The sequence below is a fragment of the Trachurus japonicus genome, chromosome 2 (assembly GCF_045865225.1).
Source record: "Trachurus japonicus isolate A0001 chromosome 2, Traja_1.0".
Lineage (NCBI taxonomy): Eukaryota > Metazoa > Chordata > Actinopteri > Carangiformes > Carangidae > Trachurus > Trachurus japonicus.
In genome coordinates, this window is record NC_140908.1 from 6859648 (window position 1) to 6878711 (window position 19064).

The following is a 19064-nucleotide window of genomic DNA, read 5'->3' on the forward strand; positions in this document are numbered from 1 at the left end:
TCTCCAAATGGCATACAGTTAAACATGAAACACTCTTTTGCAGTATTTTAAGCGAAATCAGTGTATTATTTTTGTTATCTACAATTTTAGAGTGAGAAGGGGAAACAAAGCAGCAGCCTGCAAAAGAATGGGAAACCCAGGAGACTTGAGTCTTCAGATAACTTTGACCAAGGTATCAGGCAAGGTATTTACTACTGTATTTACTACAGCAGAGGATGTTGTTATGATGCCATGCAAAGCCCTTTGAGACAAGACAGATCTTGTGACCTGGAGGACCTGACTACGTTAATTCTGTGTAGTACCACTTGAGCAGCAAGTGTTGCTGAGGTTGATCACAATTGTAGATCAACTGTGCTTTGACACATAAAAGAAAGTCTAACGGTCATTGTGGCACTGGAGGTGCGACGTTGTGTGAGTCAGCATACAGACATGAAAGAACCAACTTGATCAGTGACACAGATCAGTGGTTAGGGAGCCATGACAGCAGACTGGAGCCGTAATATTATGGAAATGATACAACTTGACATTAAGCCTCAGTATGTGACACTGGTGTGCCTTTCCACTCATTTATCACATCATTAATTTTCACTTAACGTCTCAAACGGCATACAGAGAACTTGCTGTTAAGAATAATTTGTGATCCTTGAAATCATGAAATCCATACTCTTGAGGTTGCAATACTTCATGTAGGAGAAAAAAAGTCCTTTTGGAAGCAGTTCAAAGACAGATGAACAGTGGTGGCTGCAGGCGTGTATAAGGAATAGATTTCAAGAGCTCACCCTCTCTTACACATCATGTATGAAAGCACAGCCATTTCCCTACGAGTAGCTGTTGCAGTTTTTCTGCTGTGAATTATATAAATGTCTGATTAGCAGAAATTACATTGATGTCGAATGCAGCTCTACGTTTTACTGTTGGAGCTGTGAGGCTACTGCAGGTGTAATGAATAGCTCAACAGACAACTGTGATTTGTCATGTTTTGCAGGAGTTCAGTAAGAACATTACAGCAGCTAAGCGGTAACAGCACAGCACATATGAGCGCCATTCACCTTGGATAATCCATACATAATACATACTTATATTATGAGCTCAGACAGCCATGCAGTGCTTCATAAGGCAAAGTCAAGGTAGCTGTTACTCCAGGGCATGTGAATCACCATTAACTAAGACATTGCACGCAGCGTCCAGGCCCACCCACTCCGTCTCAGCCATATGTACATCACAGGCTGCGTCCAGCGCTGAAAAGGCCTTTAATAAATATACAAGGGAGGCAGTGCATCAACTTGACAGGGCATTGCCTGTGCTGTCCATGGAAAAAAAATAATGATTCATGATTCCCAATTATGTTTTAATTCAAATCGGAGATTAGTGCTTGGTAAGGGGCAGGCAGCGTGGTGGTGGGCTGGGGGAGCGGTTGGCAGGAGCCGAGATAAGGCGACATCTGTCTGTAACACCAGGCCAAAAGAGGGGGAACGGTGGGTGACATTGACTGGACCTGATGTTCAGAAACACAAACTCACACACTCACAGACGCATATGCATTTAGACTCACACACATGCACAGTGTTTATAAATCACTGCCCATTAACAAAGAAAGAATTGATTTTATGAAGACTAGTGGGAGCGATGCAGTTTTTATATTGTTAAAATCAGAGACCAATAGAAAAGCTTTCTTTATTTACCTCAATTAGACGGACTACAAAAGGGTTAGAACATGAATGGCTCTGTCTGTGTGCGTGAGTGTGTGTGTGTGTGTGTGAGAGAGAGAAAGGTAAAAGGTTTTGGATTTCTCTTGGCAATTTGTTTCTTGGCAGTATTCTCCAAATCACTCAATACAATCTCTCTAAAAGTTTTCATTTATCAATTGTTTTCCCTTCTTTTTTCCTCCCCCAACCTCCTCCCACCCTTCTTCTACCAAAGGCTTCAGAAAAAGCGAGTCGGGGCTGGGCTAAATCCTTCATTCATTAATGAAAGGCATCCATTACTGTCGAACGACGACAGAGTTAATGTAAATAAATGAATTCTCCAACCCACTTAACCGTGGTTTATTATGAGCGAGCAAGGCATAATTGTGTTTCTGATCAGTTCAGATAAATTCAGACGCACAATACCCCCACCCCCAGTGCCACTTCTCATTTGCATGCCAAGGTCTGCAACTGAGGGGGATATATCACATGGCTTATTACCAAGGCTTCAGCTAATGACACTGGAATATGAGAGGAAATATATTTAGGCGAATGTGGTAATGCTTGGCTTTGTGGGGGAAAGCCTCTTAAGTAAATCAGTGGCTGCTGCTTCTGCTGCTCATAAGTTAAAAAGATCACATTCTTGTGTGTTTTAATCATAACAAACCCATCTGCTTTGGGTGTTTTAATTCAAGCCAACCTATAACTCTGAGTAAAATGATGTGATTCAGTTTCAGCGCCTGCAACCCCGACATGAGGTAAATGGCATTTCAGGAAATGTCGGTTCCAAAGCATAATGTAAGTGGGGTTTTAATAGAAAAAGGGAAAGAAAAATGCAAGTCTGAGATGCAGTTTAACTCAAAGTAGTGTGTCATGAGGAGACACATATTTAGCATAAGTTGTTCCAGTGGGAATCCAGCCTAGAACAGGTCAGCGTTTGTACCACCAAGCAGCCGAAATTTGTTGATGCTGTTACCCAGCTGTTACGCACATGCTTTAAATTCACTCATCTTGGAAGAGAGCAGGTCTCTCACTGATGAATAAAAAGCCACTCAGTGTAATAGACACTCATTAATCACCTGTATGCTGATGGCCTCTCTCGCTCTGACACTGACCCCACTGATGGTGCACACGCACAAGTGCTGGAGAATGACAGGGTGAGCTCGGTCAAATGGACGTCTTTGAGTCTCTCCACTGCGACTGTGAAACACTAGATTGTGGAATTTTCTTGTGTCATCCCCGCCACACAGAGCTTGACGCACTTGTACGAGCTCTGCCAAAAGGCACGTAACATTCGTGTGAATGTTGTTGCTGTAAACTCTGCCCACTGTTGTGAACTACTATTTCAGAGACTGACAGGCTGGAGGCTATAATGTGGTTTCAACTCGTCACGTTTTGCCAACTGTTGCGTGTAGTATGGCCCTGCTGGTGTCACACACATGCTTTTTGTGCTGTCAGCCATGAGTAGCTTTGTGCGCGCAGAGACAAAACTGTCTCAGTAATTCATTTTTAGTGCAGCACCGAGGCACAGGTATGAGAACTGTTAGGGAGACGTATTGCTACTGTACTTCTGTAAGAATTTATTCAGGCCTTTATGTTAGACGGTGACATTCTTTTGCTGTAATGTCGGCACACTTAAATGCCACATACTGTATGAGCCTCAGTCACAATCCCCACAGTTTGTGCAGGAACCTTTTACTCGGGTGTCAGTGGCAGTGGTGAGGTGTGTATCTACTCATAGTTTAAGAGTGAAACAGCATCATATCAATTATTTTGATGTTATGAATGTCTTTATTACATTTTCTTTAAAAATTAGCAGCTCAGTCATTCAGTGACTCTAATCCTACAGTACAACCCAGAACGGTATTAAACATTTGTCTATCTCTCTGTACACCTCCCCATGTGCTCCTCCCACCTGAACCATTTACTGTACGTCCTCACACTCAAATGTTTTATTTGTGGGATAGACACAGTTCCTTCATGGAGTTGTGACTTAATGTGAAAGCAAAGTGTGTGAAGCTCCAGAAATGCTTGTAATATTTCAGCCAAGTAAATTCAATAATTGAATGAATGATTGATTAAGGAGGCACTTGTTATTGATATTGATGCTATACATTTACTGTGGTAATGTGGCATAAAATTGTAACCACGGAACTGAACTTTTTTTTTTTTTCTCCACTATATAGGTTTACAAAAGAAAATTCATTCCAGGTTCAGTTGTGATAATACAACACCGACTACCAATTCTCCACACCTGGCCTCCTGAGAGCTAACCCTGTTGGAATTACACAATCAAGGTAATACAAAATAAAATGGTGGCTAATAAAATAACAAGGATATGGGGACATTACAGTGATACACACTGTTGGCAAAGGGACTGGAGTTGCAGATTCTGACTCAGTGGTTGCATTTTTTCTGTAATATATTTAGATGGGCCTTTTCTTTTCTTTTTTTCCTCTTTATTCTTTCAGTGTTTAATTGAAGTACTAGTTGCAACAGATATAACACTGAGACTATACTTCCATTAAGACATGCTTGTTGCATCTACAGATCCGTTCATCATGTCCAATTATGATATTCCTGATATTCCCACCATTAAATCAGACAGATTTGTTATCTCACGATGAATGAAATAATGAATTTAGAGCAGAAATCCAAATGAGTTATTATTAAAGCGCTGCATGACTCGGTCAATCTTTGTAGTTGTTTGTAATCCACAGAGTTTTTCTGTTGTTTCCCTCTGTTCATTTGTAATGGAAGTGTGAATTGGCTGTTTCTGCTTGTTTTGCATGTGCTGTTGTAAGTCAGATCAGGTAATGATAAGAAGTAGTGTATTGGTCATATCTCACAAGCTGACTGTTGAATATATGAAATAAGTTTTAACTGCACACAGTTCCTGGGACTCGGGGAATTTAGGATATTGCACTTCATGTTTTGGAATGATCTCAGAGTATTCCCTGCGCTATAACTATCCATTAACATATTCTTTTATATCCCTCTGTATCCACACATACTTTCAACTGCCATACTGCATGGTTAATGCACAAACAATGCTGTTAACAGGGATCAAACATTTTACAAGCTCTATGTTTGTTATTTGAGTGTCTCGTGGGGGTGGATACGTTTGCCACAAGTTTAGGACTCGACATTCCAGTTTGCATTTGAACGGGTGCAAGCAGAGCACGTACTGGTGAGCCCCATCTGTGGGATTAACGCTTATAATTGAATCGGGGAAAAAAAAACAATAAGCGTTTCAGGAGGTCGTCTGTGTATGAGTGTCTTTTCAATCAATCACCACCAACGAACTTCCCATGACAGCATCATTCGTCAGACCGTTTCCACATATTCTGTTTGCCATTCAAACCACTGATATGTCTTGTCTGCTCAAGAGCAGGGCAAGTGTTTGTTTGATGCAAGCGTTATACATTTGTTTGCATGTATGTCTGCATGTATGAATATCTACATAGACCACATAAGGAAAAAAAAGTCTCATTCTAGTTTATTGGTGTCCTAGAAGCACAATACATATTCAGTAAGCTTACATCAGTCATAGCAGAGATACATTTCGGCATAATGTGAAGCTGTTTCAAGAAAGGGCATCCCCTACTCTGAAAACACCTTATTGCATGAATAAATTAGACATTGAAAACACCAGCCTAGGAGAGCTATTTCACATTGTCACATTGTGAATGTAGTGTTCTCCAGGCAAACTAGTGTTGTCAGCCTAATCTGCTCTGCCAGCTATCCCAAGCTTCTCAGGGACTATATAATTCACAGACATACTTATTATTTGCTGGACTGTCTCTAAACTTGCCGTTGTGGGGGGCGCCGATGTGGCCACAGTGGATTGAGCAGGTGCCACCATATGGTAGAAGAGGCTTATAGTTCCCGCTGAAGTCGGCCCTGGTTCAAATCCACATCGGGCGGCCCTTTACTGCACGTTAATTACCCCTCTCTCCTGCCTCCCTTCCTGTCTCTCTAATCTATGTGATCAAATTAAGGCAAAAAATGCCAAAGAAATATTCTTTCACTAAAAAAAAAAAAAAAAAAAGAATAAAAATACTTTCCTATTGTGACTCAGGCTACATTCTAAAGGTCAAAACTTTCAGGGCCACTCACCTCTGTTGCGGTGGACCATTGTTACTGTCATCAAGTTTACTTAGACAAAAAATAATTGGGGGAAATGTTTTTATGAGCTTTCTTTTATTGTACAAGTTCGAAAAGGGACAAATGTGGTTTGAAGTAGCCAAATAAGGAGGGGATCCTTCTTCATCTTCTACTTTGCATTAACCATTAGCCTGCTTTAAGTCATTCCACTGTTACAGGGATTTGGTCCCAGCTTTTTAATGCAGATTAAAGATTCCTACCTATTTGTTCCTCCTGAGAGCATTGCTACAAATGTTTTGAAATGGAGCTGTGTGCCTACATCCGTGCACCATGAAATTCCGGGGGTTTTGTAGTGTGCGATCCATATGCTGTGCCTTGTGTATGTGAGTTGCATGTACTTATTTGTGCACGTGTTGAGGTGTTCTCTAATAACTTTTTTATGCTGGGTGGGAGATGCTTTACACAGCAGAGGAGAGGCTGACAGAGTTCCCTATCTGTATACAAGCCTTTGTATCGAAAATGCTACCTTCTCTCATTCAAGTTAGAAAGAATGGGGCTCAGAGTTTGCGGGCTTATTGGGTTGCCCATGAATGTGGCTGGCAGTTGTTGGACCTTTTTTTTCCTCATTTTTTAATGTTCATGTTTTAAAAATTCAACTCTCGTATTCAAACATTTTAATGATATTAACCTAGACTACAAAAACTGTTGTATAAAGGACTGTCGAATATTGGCAATTTGGATGCTTGAAGGTTACTGTAGAAGGTATATGATAACTGCAATTAGTTATTGTTCAATAGGTACGATATATAGAATGTAGATTACTAAGGGACCATGGTATCAGCAGAGGACTGAGGCAAAACTTTGCCATAGTACGACTTACTATACTTCTCATACTACTAAATTACAACAAAGTAAAGCATCCTGTAATCTATTCATAGTGGGTCTCCTTTGTTGGAATTATATGAGTTACAAGCTATTGATGCCCTTCATAGAAACCAAGTACCTCTAACTAGAGACAAAAAGCATTCCAAGAATGGAAATGGACTGTGACTGCTGATAGCAACTGAACGTGTTGCCAGGAATTAGCAAATAGTGCAAGCTGTGATCAACCATACAAATGTTTGACAAGGTCAGAATCGAACCCACATCCTCATGGGTCAGTAGCTTCCACTCTGCCTCTTAGGCCACGGTGCACAACAGTTGATGGACTGTTGTCTGTTAATGATCTGCACACTTTCAACATCAAGAAGCTTTGAGAGTCAAGCTTGATATGACTTAGAATGAAATCTGTTCTGTGAATTTCAGGCTGAGCTTAACCATTATGGCCACAGGAACCCTGAGTTACAAAGAAGGATTTATTACGATAGGAACAAAGACTGTCCAATGACAGCTGAACAATTGGAATCAAAAGTCAAGCAATGAAGTGAAAGACTGAGGGCAGGATCGAACCCATGACATATGATCACTAAAACCTTTACTCTGCCACTCAGCTACAGAGTGCACATGCTCTTACAAGACTGTTGTCATTTATTGTAATTGATGATGTGTGCAAAATGTACGAGGATCAAGGAGATAACAAACACCTGTAACCAAATTGAAGGCGGGGGAGGAGAGCAGATTCAACTAACATAACAAGAGTTCTTCCCTTGATTTCGAACAGTGACCTTTAGGTTGGCAAAGCATCCACCCGAAACCCCTAAACTACAGTGGAGTTGTGAAGAAGAGAGGATTGTGACTTTGATGAATGTGGAGATTTTTGTGAAAAAGTTAATTATTTTAAAAAGTATAAATAGTTAAAAAAGAAAAGTTATGCGATAAAAGTTCAAAAGAAGCTGCACGTTTTGATATATGAATTGTTGAAATAGCACAAAGTATGAAGACTAGAAGAGACCGTAAAAAGGCGGAAAGAAAATGGCCAAACAGAAAAAAAAAAAAGAACAATAGTGTGGGACTGCTTCAGCAGTCACCAGCTGAATGCATGTCACCACTATTGTTCTTCTGTTTGGCCAGTTTTCTTTCAGCTCCTTTTACGGTTTCCTTCTTAGTCCTTCATACTTTGTGCTATTTCAACAATTCATATATCAAAACGTGCAGCTTTTTTTGAACTTTATCGGCATTTCTTTTTCTTCTTTTTAAATCTTTATACTTTTTAAAATATTTACTTTTTCTGATTATTTTCAGCTTTATTATGTGTGTGTGTTGGGTCTAACGAGCAGGGCTGGAGTGGGGTCAGAGTGTGCGAGAGGCACAAAATCATTCTAGAGTTTTTTTGGCTAACTCGTCAGCAATGGCCACAAATTTAAACTCTGGACAAATTATTTTTTCTCCAGTTTTGTAGACACACTTGTTTCTGGCTATAATTTCTGGTCAAAAAAGCAAAGAGATTAGATAATATTTAAAATATTTTTTAATTGCAGCAGGGAGCTCTTGATCTCATACAGCTCAATGCATTTTTTTTCACAGCAGCAGGCGAGAAGGAGCTCAACTTTGTAACATGCTTCGTTAAGTGCTTTTTAAATCATTTTAATTCCACAAAAATAGTCACAGGTCACAAAAAAGTCTCTCCTTGCTTGGTGTGGCTATTAGTACTCTTTTCTCGTATGTACCCTGTGGACTGCTGGAGCATGTACACTATTGTTCTTCTGTTTGACAATTTTCTTCCGCCTTTTTACGGTATTCTTCTAGGTCATTCATACTTTGTGCTATGTCAACAATTCCATATATCAAAATGTGCAGCTTTTTTTGAACTTTAGCGGCATTACTTTTCTTTTTTAACTATTTAGACTTTTTAAAATATTTAACTTTTCACAAAAAATCTCAAATTCATCCAAAGTCTCAACCTCTCTTCTTCACAAACTCACTGTTAGTGTAGCGGGTTTAGGGTAACTGCCTGCCAACCCTTAGGTCTCTGGTTGAATCTAAGGGAAGAACTTTGTGATGTTATGATGAATTCTGCTCTCCTCCCCGCCTTCAATTGGTTCAGGGTTTGTTATCTCCGTGATTTACTCATACCAGTTTGCAGCACATCATCACATTACAATGATTGACAACAGTTTTAAAAAAGCAGGTGTGCTATCTGTAGCCGAGTGGCAGAGTAAAGGTTTAGTGCTCTATGGTCATTGGGTCGATTCCTGCCTCAGGTCTTTTCATTTCATTTTGCTTGACTTTTGATTCATTTATTCAGCTGTCATTGGCAGTCTTTGATTCCTCATAGTATAAAGCTCATTGTAACTCAGGTTTATCTGTGGCCTATGGTTAGTGCTCAGCCTGGAAAACACAGACATTTTCATTCTTAGTCATTAAAGCTTGACTCTCAAGCTTTCTTGATGTTGACAGTGTGAAGATCATCAAAAAGTACAACAGTCTCTGCAACGGTGTGTTGCACCGGGGCCTAGAGGCCAGAGGGAAGTCTTACTGACCATGGAGGGATGTGGGTACGATTTCTGACTTGGTTCATACATTTGGTTATGGTGATTCACAGCTCTTGCCATATTTGCTAATTTGCCTATACTGCGTTCAGTTGCTATCAGCTTGTCACTCCATTTCCATTCTTCGGAAATGCTTTTTCTAGTTTAAGCATCATTGAAAAAATCTCACATTCATGAAAGTCTCAACCTCTCTTAATTCACAACTCTGTTTGTAGTCCAGTTGGTAAGGTGTCGTTGCCAACCCTAGGTCACTAGTTCGAATCAGGCTGAGCTTATCTTGTTATGTTATGTTGAATTCTGCTCCCCTCCATCACCCTCAAATTGGTTACAGGGAGGTCTTAAGAGCGCATTAATTGTAGTCACCATTTGCAGCACCATCATCAATTACAATGGCAACATGCTTAAGTCTGTGCTCTCTGCGTGGCGAAGTCGGCAGAGTTTTAAGGGTTTTCATGTTCATGGGTATGGGTTCGATTCCTGCCTATTCATGTTGTACTTTCTGCTAGTGACTTCATCAAATTCCTGATTTGTAGCAAACTTTCTCATGGCTCTTTATGATGCTTTTATATAAGGTCCCACTCCCGTGAAAATCGTGTTTTTTTGAGACTTTTCCATGTTCCTGTGGCATTTTTCTTGTGTTAGAGACAGATCAGCAGAAAAGGAAGTGCAAAATTGCATTTATCGAGTTTTTCTGCCGTTCAACTGCCTGTGCACCAATGGCAGACACAAATGCAGTTTCCAGGGAGACCGGAGCTGATGTGTCACAGCTCCAGGGGAGGGCACTAGTGCCTACAGCTGCCGACACGTTCTGAAGTCTGGCTCAGAGGTAGAAAGGATTGGCAGCTCAGTGTAGCTGTCAAGGTATAATGGTATAGCTCACCCTGGATAGGAGCTATCACGTGAGCAAGGACTATGCTCCGTCTGTGATCTATCCCTGTGTAGAGTTTTACACTAAATGCGATGAATCTGTATATTATAACAATGTCCAGCTGTCAGCAAATCCGGAGGGGCAAAGTCACAAGTCTTCTGACATGAGATTGTGCGCGTTCAATTCCTACCCTTGCTCAACCATTGTATGGTCATCATGCTTGCACTATTTGTTCAAAAGTGTCCTCCTATTACTTGTGGTTAATTTCTGCACTTTACTATTTTTTTTTAAGCAGAAGCCCAGTGATTCCTTCATATAAAAGGTTTCTTTGCCCCTCATAATACTGGTCCCTGTCTGTAGCATAGTGGTTAGCTTGCTGGTCTGGAAACTGAGGGTTGTGGTTCAAATCTTTGCTCAACAACAATTATAGTGATTTTTTTTTCCAGTCGTCTCTGTTGACTTATGATAACTGCTTCATGTTTGAAACTGTGCTCTCAGCCTGATAAATTCACAGAAATTTTATTTCTAAGTCATTCAAGTTGATCTCAAGTCTTTCTTGATGTTTGACAGTGGCAGATCATTTAAAGACGTACAGTATCATTGAAACTGTGTGCAATGTGGCCTAGAGGCAGTGTGGGAAGTTCTACTGACCATGAGATTGTGTGGTTCGATTCCGACCTTGGGTCAAACATTTGTATGGTGGTCACTGCTTGACCACTATTGCTAAATTCTGCAACAGAAAACAAAATCTTCTTATTCATCAAACCTTACTTCACTATTAGTGTTGGAATAGCCCAGTGGATAAGGTTCCTGCATCTATCCACAGGTCACTGGTTTAAATCCCATGGAAGTCTTGTTGTGAGTCAGCAACTTTGAACTTTAAAGACACCGCGCTCCATGAAAATCATGGTTTTTGTGCTTTTCACAAGTTCTGTCTGGGAGCTGTTGCCATTTTTCTTGTGTTAGAGCAATTCAGCAGAATAGGAAGTTTGCATAAAATTGCAGTTTGAGTTTTTTAGCCTTCAAATTGCTGTGAAACCAATGGCAGACGCAAACTGGCAGTTTTCAGGAGAGATGGAGAGCAGCTGCGTGTCACGTTCCAGGGAGGGCAATAATGCTAAAGCTCCTAGCCTAGTAAACCAGCCTCTCGCAGGAATGCATTGTCCATGTCATTTCATTTCTTTTTTTTTGGGGGTGGGCGGCTGCAAGGGCGGGAAGTAGTAGCAAAGACGGTTTAAATCTTTGGTAGTAGCGTGACAGACACACCCCATTCAGCATCAACAAGTGGGTTGTTAGCGACGGGGCTTTGCCACCTGTCGGTTCCACTGATTGGCCAACTGCTGTGTCAAATCCACAAGCGGCGACGTGATTGGCCTGGCCTTATGAGGGTTTCAGCGAAAACGCTTTTAGATGGGGGATGAGGCCGACTATCCCTCGGAATGAAATGAAATGCAATTCCGGCGTTATGAGGTGGTTTACGTGGCTAACAAGTCCACCACGTTCTTATCTGGCTCGAGGTGAAGCCTTGGCAGCGCGGTGTAGCTGTCAAGGTTTAACGGTATAGCTCACCGGCACTGATGGGGTACGTGGAGGTGGCTGGGAGGGGTGGCAAAACAGCGCAGGTCTCGCCCACCCCCAGAGGTGTGATTGTAATGTTGCATTGGCTAATGAGCTGGTTTTTAAAAATGGCTGAAAGGGTTGCGGTAATGGTTGATTGATCTGAGGTCATGGGTTCGATTCCTTACTTTTTTTTTTAAGCAGAAGCAGTGATCCCTCTTATCAAAGGTTTTCGTTTACCTTACTTCTGTCTCTGTTGTTGCCTAGTGGTTAGCTTGCGGGGTACTGGCGAGACCTGATGGTTGCTGGTTCAAATCTTGCATCAACTAAATGATAGTGAATTTTTTCCCAGTTGTCCTTGTTGACTTCTGATAACTTTGCTCATGTTGAAAAATGCTGCTTGATCAGCCTGTAAAGTCACAGTAATTTTCATGCAAAGTCATTCAAGCTTGACTCTCAAGCTTTCTTGATGTTGACAGTGTGGCGATCATTACAGACAAACTGTCTCTGCAACTGAACTGTGTAGCACTGTTGTTGCCTAGAGGCAGAGTGGAAGTCTAAAGACCATGAGGTTGGGGGTTCGATTCGACTTGGTCTCAACAACATTTGTTTTGGTGATCACTGCTTGCACTATTTGCGTATTCTGGATCAGAGTTCAGTTGGCTATTCAGCTGTCACACCAATTTTTCCTATTTTGGAAATGCTTTTTCTAGTTTAATTCTATTGGAGTACTTCAAGTGACATCTGTGACATCACCAACCTAATTCATTACACTCTGTAGTAAGCTACACTAGCAGTGTAGCTCCCACCCCTGGTATTAAAGGAATAATATTGCAGGGCAATACACTTAGGTTATTATTCAAAAGAAATTCATCTCAGTGACATTAAGATCCTCCTTGACAATGAGATCTAAATCTCAATGGGATTTACCTGAAGTAATCCTGATTTAATAAACCCTCAGGTTATATAGACATACATACCGGTAGATGTCTTTTTTAAATATAAATGCTGTAAATTCGAGTGGACTTTTTACTGGAATGCATGGCATGACAATTATTCCTTGTTGAATCGACAGTTTCATAAGAAGATGCAGAGAACAGTAGACTCAGAGTCCCAGTAAAAGTCAGTGAAAGCTGCTCCTGCATGCAGGCTTCACCCCCTGCGGTCGTATTTATGTTTATGCACCGTGTCCCCAGTCCCAACAACCATGATGGCCCCAGCACTGATGCTTTCCACACAGACCCTGAATGTTAATGAAAGTAAAAGGCTGAAAAAAGAGAAACCATCAGGAAATAAACTTTGTCTCTCTGAGTAGGTCAAGCATTACAAAATGAGGAGAGTTTCAGAGACTCAAAAGTTGGATGCAGGTTAAAAAAAACTATTTTGACTGGTAACATTTTCCTCTGAGCTGCTGATTAATTCAATGTCTGCTTGTATTTAGATACACCACCTTCGCCTTAACCATCTCCTGTAGTATGCACGCTGCAAGGTTACCACATCATATGGCGCTGTACCTCAAGAGCTTGTGGGGCTGCGTTTGCATGCATATATAATGAATAAACAAAGGCAGGCGAGGAGGAAGTGATAACATAGACGTATCATGGAGATAATTATAAAGGGTTTTGGCAACAGCCACTTCATTCAGCCGCATTAGAATATGTGTAGCAGCATTTCACAACTCCATAGCTCATCTCACTGCCAAGGATTTTAACTACAATCTATTTAATTTTACTTCTTCACCTTGCCAGTTCCAAAGCAACAAAAATGAATAGCAGCTTTTGAGATTGCACACCAGTAACTTCAGAACCAACTGCGATGAGGGTTTTAATTTGCCAGAGTGACCTTCAGATTTACTGGTCCGCTGAGTATTGATGAAACCATAAGGCTTCTAGAAAACTATCATAAAATTCTGTTTACTGCTTATTGGCAAAGGGTTTCTACTAATTCTTTTCTTTATTTATACACTTTCTCTACACCTCCAGTTTAAACAAATCATCCACTTTAAACAACAATATTGGTCATTTGTCCCTCACTTTCGATAAAGCCCACAAAATGGTAGCAGCCTGACCTTCTTCACCTTGGTAACGATAATCTGACCAGTAGCACCGTCTTAGTTTGATATGGGTTTCAAGCCGGAAACAAGCAATAATACTGTGTTTTATCAGTCCATTCACCCATCCACCTGAACCCCTCCTAACATGTTCTTTGTCACTCATTCGACTACTTCCTCCTTTGATCCCATTATAATTACTTCCGGCTGCTGGAGTTCGCCTAACAATAAAACATAACTACGTGTCATAATGAGCTTCACAGTTCATGATCTTTTAAGCGCTGTGGGTGGTGTGTTTTCAATTTGGGGAGTCAAACCACCCACAAAAATGATGTTTTTGCACGGCAGACACAGGGTTCAGTGCTTCATCATTTTACACACTGTTTACCCCCCCATGTGTCCTCCCATCTCAGGCAAAAATGTTGAAATGCCACAGCAAGGCAGGGACTACACTTCCAAACACCCAAAACAGCACTTCATAATTTATTCCTCCACATCCTTTTAAATCTCCCCCAAGGCATTTGTGTTTGTGTGTCTGTGTGTGTGTGTGTGTGTGTGTGTGTGTGTGTGTGTGTGTGTGTGTGTGTGTGTGTGTGTGTGTGTGTGTGTGTGTGTGTGTGTGTGCTCACCCTTGCATATATATGCAGAACCTTTTAACACTTCAGCAATCCCGGTGACCACTAACATCAGAGAAGGATAACTCGGACCCACCCAGCAGATCACTGTACGTATGACTGCACTAAGAGTGCTTCCCCAGCCATGCGAAATGAATGCCAACTTAATTAATTAGCATTATTAACTTTTTACGAGAAATGAAACCTTAGGTAAAGCCTGAGTCTGCATACAGGAGAGTGAGATAAAAGCGATGCAGTTAAGTTTATAATGCCACCCCTGCTTTGTGATGATAGTGATACTAGTGGCACCAGCGACTTCTTATAGCTCCTCTCACACGGCAGCATCTCAGTGGACCATAATCACCACATTTGTTGTGTGCCGAGCCTCTGAGAAACTGTTAACGACCCTGTAAACAAGCGAGCCCCACCTGCCTAGCTAGCACATCGCTAAATGTCACGGAGAGAAGAAAAGCAGGAGAGAAGCAGTGTTGTTCACTGCATTAGGCAGCGTATTGTTTCTTTCATTCTGGTATGATGGGACACTAACTGAAGGGGCCACATCAATTCAAATCCATAAGTTACTGGAGGTCAAGGTTTAGGGGTCATTCATGTGCATACACACATACAGTATGTATTGAGTGAATCAATTTATTTCTGCCCCCAAGGCACCAGGAATCAAACCAATAAAGAGAAAGCAATAAAAGAATTCAGTCAACACCAATACATTTAACTATGGGTGGGGGGGTCAAAAGGCACAACCTTTGACATTTTATTAGCATTATATCAGAGGGATGACAGTGGAAATATGAATCTTATAACAATATAACCATCACTGTATTGGACAGGCTTTTCAGCAACTACAACACCACCACACTTTCTCCACTTAATGTGATTTCTTTTCTGTTGACATGATAAAAGAGATATTACTCAAAAGAGAGAATTACAAAAGCATGAACCTGGAGACAGAAGGTTGCAATACTGCTCCGTCTGTCTCTAAAGATCTTTCTCAACAGTTTAACAAAAGTGACTGATTTCATATTAACACCTATGAGCTACAACATTAAAACAGGTGACTGGTTTTAATGTTGTGACTGATTGGTGGCCTGTTTTAAGAGTGCACTCTAAACCATTAGTAACTTGATTTAAAACTTAATTTGTAGTTTAAATTATTTCCAACAGTCGCAACATTAAAAACCAGTCACCTGTTTTAATGTTCTGGCTGATCGGTGTACTGTGACTGTAAGCAGTGACCAATGGGTATTGCATGAAACTCTTGCTCACTGAGGCCCAGATACCAGCTGTTCTTACGTAAAGCCTGAGGCAGAGTGATGTTTGGTGGCTCAAGTGAAAAAGGTGGTTTTATTTCAGTTCTCCTTTTTTTTCTGATCTGTGTGTCTCAGATGTTTGTACATGTATATCTGTAAATGTAGTCATTATGGACACTTATTGCAATTGAAAACAGTACTTTTCAAGTCATTTTGCTGTGGGCAGCTTAGGGAGGATACAATCAGTCATAAGTTCTGATGAAAATGGAAAAATGCTATATTTAAACTATTTGCAATCATTTCAACAGACTACAACAATGGCTGCCAAAAATGAAATGTAATTAGACTTTCCTCAGCCATACAGATTACTGGCATATTTTAAAGACAAAAGAAAGAACCATTCAAAATCACGATTAAAATTCTGCATTCATTTTAATTACAGAAGTCGGAAGACTTGTACAGAAGCAACAGTGAGTTAAAAAATACAATTAGCCATGTGTGAAACAGCATTTACAATGTTTCTATCAGAATGACAGCATTATCTGCTGAGGCAGAGAATGGGGGAACGTTTGCCTTCTGAAGAAGCTGTGAAGTTTCCACAAGGCTTCACCCAAACGAATGAAATGTTTTATTAATTGATTTGCTCGATTTGCCTCTCGTCCTTTTTCCACATTAGCATCAATTACTTTTTTGTGTCTGTGAGGCATTCTGGAGAAATTGTCTTTTCTAGCGATGTGTTGCATATCAAGTACATCGACATGAAATGTGCACAGACGCAGCGACAAACTCTTTCTCTCACACACATACACACACATATGCACGCAAACACACACACGCCTCATCATCCAATCAATGGAGCTTAAATTGTTTGTCCTGTTCCCGGTCGTCGTGACACCAAAACAACAGGATTTTCACCTAGATCACAGCCAACTGTGGCTGTTTTTGTTTTGATTTGGGATTTGCTCAGTGAGAGTCGGAGACAGCAGCCTGAGCAGTAGCACTGGAGGCAGATGATGTTCTTGGGGGTCATTAATTAACTCATCCAGAGCCTTTATTAGCTCCTTAATGGATCTGGTTAGAGCATATCAGGGCTTTGATTACCTCCCGTTGGCTATGCAGAGAGGTTGACTATGTGTGTGTGCGTGACTGCGTGTGTGTTTATTAGAAACTGCAGGAGCTTGTGCTGATGTGTTGAAAGTGTGTCCCATGCATACATCATGTGTATTTGTGTGTGAGTGTTGGAGGATGCGTGGGCATGTGTCCATGCACATAAACAGATCTCTCTCAGAGGACTTCAGACCAGCAAAGGTAGCAGAAGGGATGAGTGAAAAAACAGGATGAACTTCTTTAAGGACTTGACTTGCCTCGCCTACAAATTTGACCTTGCTGTGACCTCTTTTTGTACATTAAAGCATCCTGCAGTATAGTGTGTGTTTGTCTGTACCTCCCATGAGACGACTGCAAAGATAGAGCAGAGTTCAAGTCGATGAAATGGAGCAGATTGTGCATTGATGATCCATTGCATTTTACTCACCTGACCGCAGCGGCAGAGTAAAGCCTGACTTCATGCATGTCTCTAGTATAGTGCGGCTAATATTGATTGACATTTGCAATGTGGGGCAACCATCTCGCTGCAGTATGGCTGTGTGTGTATGTGTGTGTTTGTAAAGTAAGCCTCCAGGCCTTTTGAGTTGCCTGTGGTGAATGTTCTTAATTGAGAGACAAAGGAGTTTTGTGCCTCATGTGCTCTTCCTCTTCCTCTCTCTCTCTCTCTTTCTCTCTCTCACACACACACACACACACACACACACACACACACACACACACACACACACACACACACACACACACAGACACAGACATACACACTTACACACACAGGACTCAGCAGTGTTTCTTCGATATCAAACACATGTCGCCCTCTCCCTGGGTTTCCTCACCGTCTTGCTTTCAGTTCCTCGCCGAGTCTCCACACTTTCACCCCCAAGGCTTTTCATACCCCCGTGCAAACCGAAAGCTCCCACAGAGGGTGCCGGATTGATCGTCGGTCCTTGAATCCGCAGGAGAGATGTGAAGGGACCAGATGATTTATTAAGAGGGGCACGGTGTAGGGAAGAGGGGGATTGGCTGACTCGAGCGCACGTGAACGCAGATTTTGCATGCAGTGTCACATCGGAATAAATGCACACACACACAGGCACCAAAGAGCTAATCTCACAGTTGGAAGGTAGTAGTAGTGGTACACTGGTTGAATGGCTGTGTAAGAGAAGTCAATGAGGTCTGTTTGATGGATGTACATGTGAGAGGGGGCAAGTCTGTGCTTAGGGACTGGGAGCAGATATGTAGAGGAGGGATTTCCATATTCATTTGAATCACAGACAGTAAGTTAATATATGAGAAGTGACACACATAGAATGGGTTGCAGTTTGTTAGTGAAAGCGCAGGTGGCACATTATTTGGGGGAATGCATATAGGCTGCAGTCTGTATTAGAGGAACATGTAAGAAATGCAGGGATGCAAAACATGTTTTGATTTGTGAATTTTTAATTTAAACTGTTTATAGCCCCATAAATCCACAAAGGGCCGTTAACACCTGTGACAAATGACTGGTTCAAAGCAAAGCCAGTACAGTCAAGGTGACGTCTACTCCGACCCCGACCCCCCCCCACAAAAAACACACACACACACACACACACACACACACACACACACACACACACACACACCTCCACTGACTGTCTGGGTCTTCTCTTCATTACCTCACTTGTGGTATTTACAGCTAGTCAGGTACATACTTGTGTGATGTAGATCTAGTAATTGGCACCACAGCCCAAGTGCCTGATAAGACTGCATGAGCGTGGATGATCCTCTCGCTTTTTTTTTTTTTTTTTTCCCTTCTTTTTTTTTTCATTTTTTATTTTTTTTGAAGACACTGGAACATACTCGGTAAATGGGGTCACTCTGCCGCTCATGCGAATGAAGTACACGGCTCTCGGTTGCTCAGAAGCAGATGCTTTTTAATTTATGTTCATAAAAATTACAAGAAAGAGCAGCCACACAGAGTTGCAAATACAATTAACCAAGGCTGAAATAGAAAAATATAACAGGAAAACATGTAGTTAAGAGCCTTTGGGTAAAATATGTTCAAGTAAATGCAAGTAGATATTAAACATAATTAATAATTACTGAAATATTAATTATTTTAGTCATTTTGTTTGAAGCCAAAATGCAAAGTATTTGGTCTTTCAGGTTATCAAATGAGAGTTGCTTAGTAGATTGAATACAGTATATTAAAGGATTACTCGATTAATTTGGAAAATAATTGGCAGATTAATTTATAATAAAAGTATTTTTTTTATCATCTTAGCTCATCCTCATCACTCGTGTGCTTGTTCAGATGCTTTCAACTGCGCCACAAAGACACGACAATTACAATAAGCAAAAAACTTGATTTGGTGATGAAGGTCATGTCATTCAGCTCCAGCAAAAG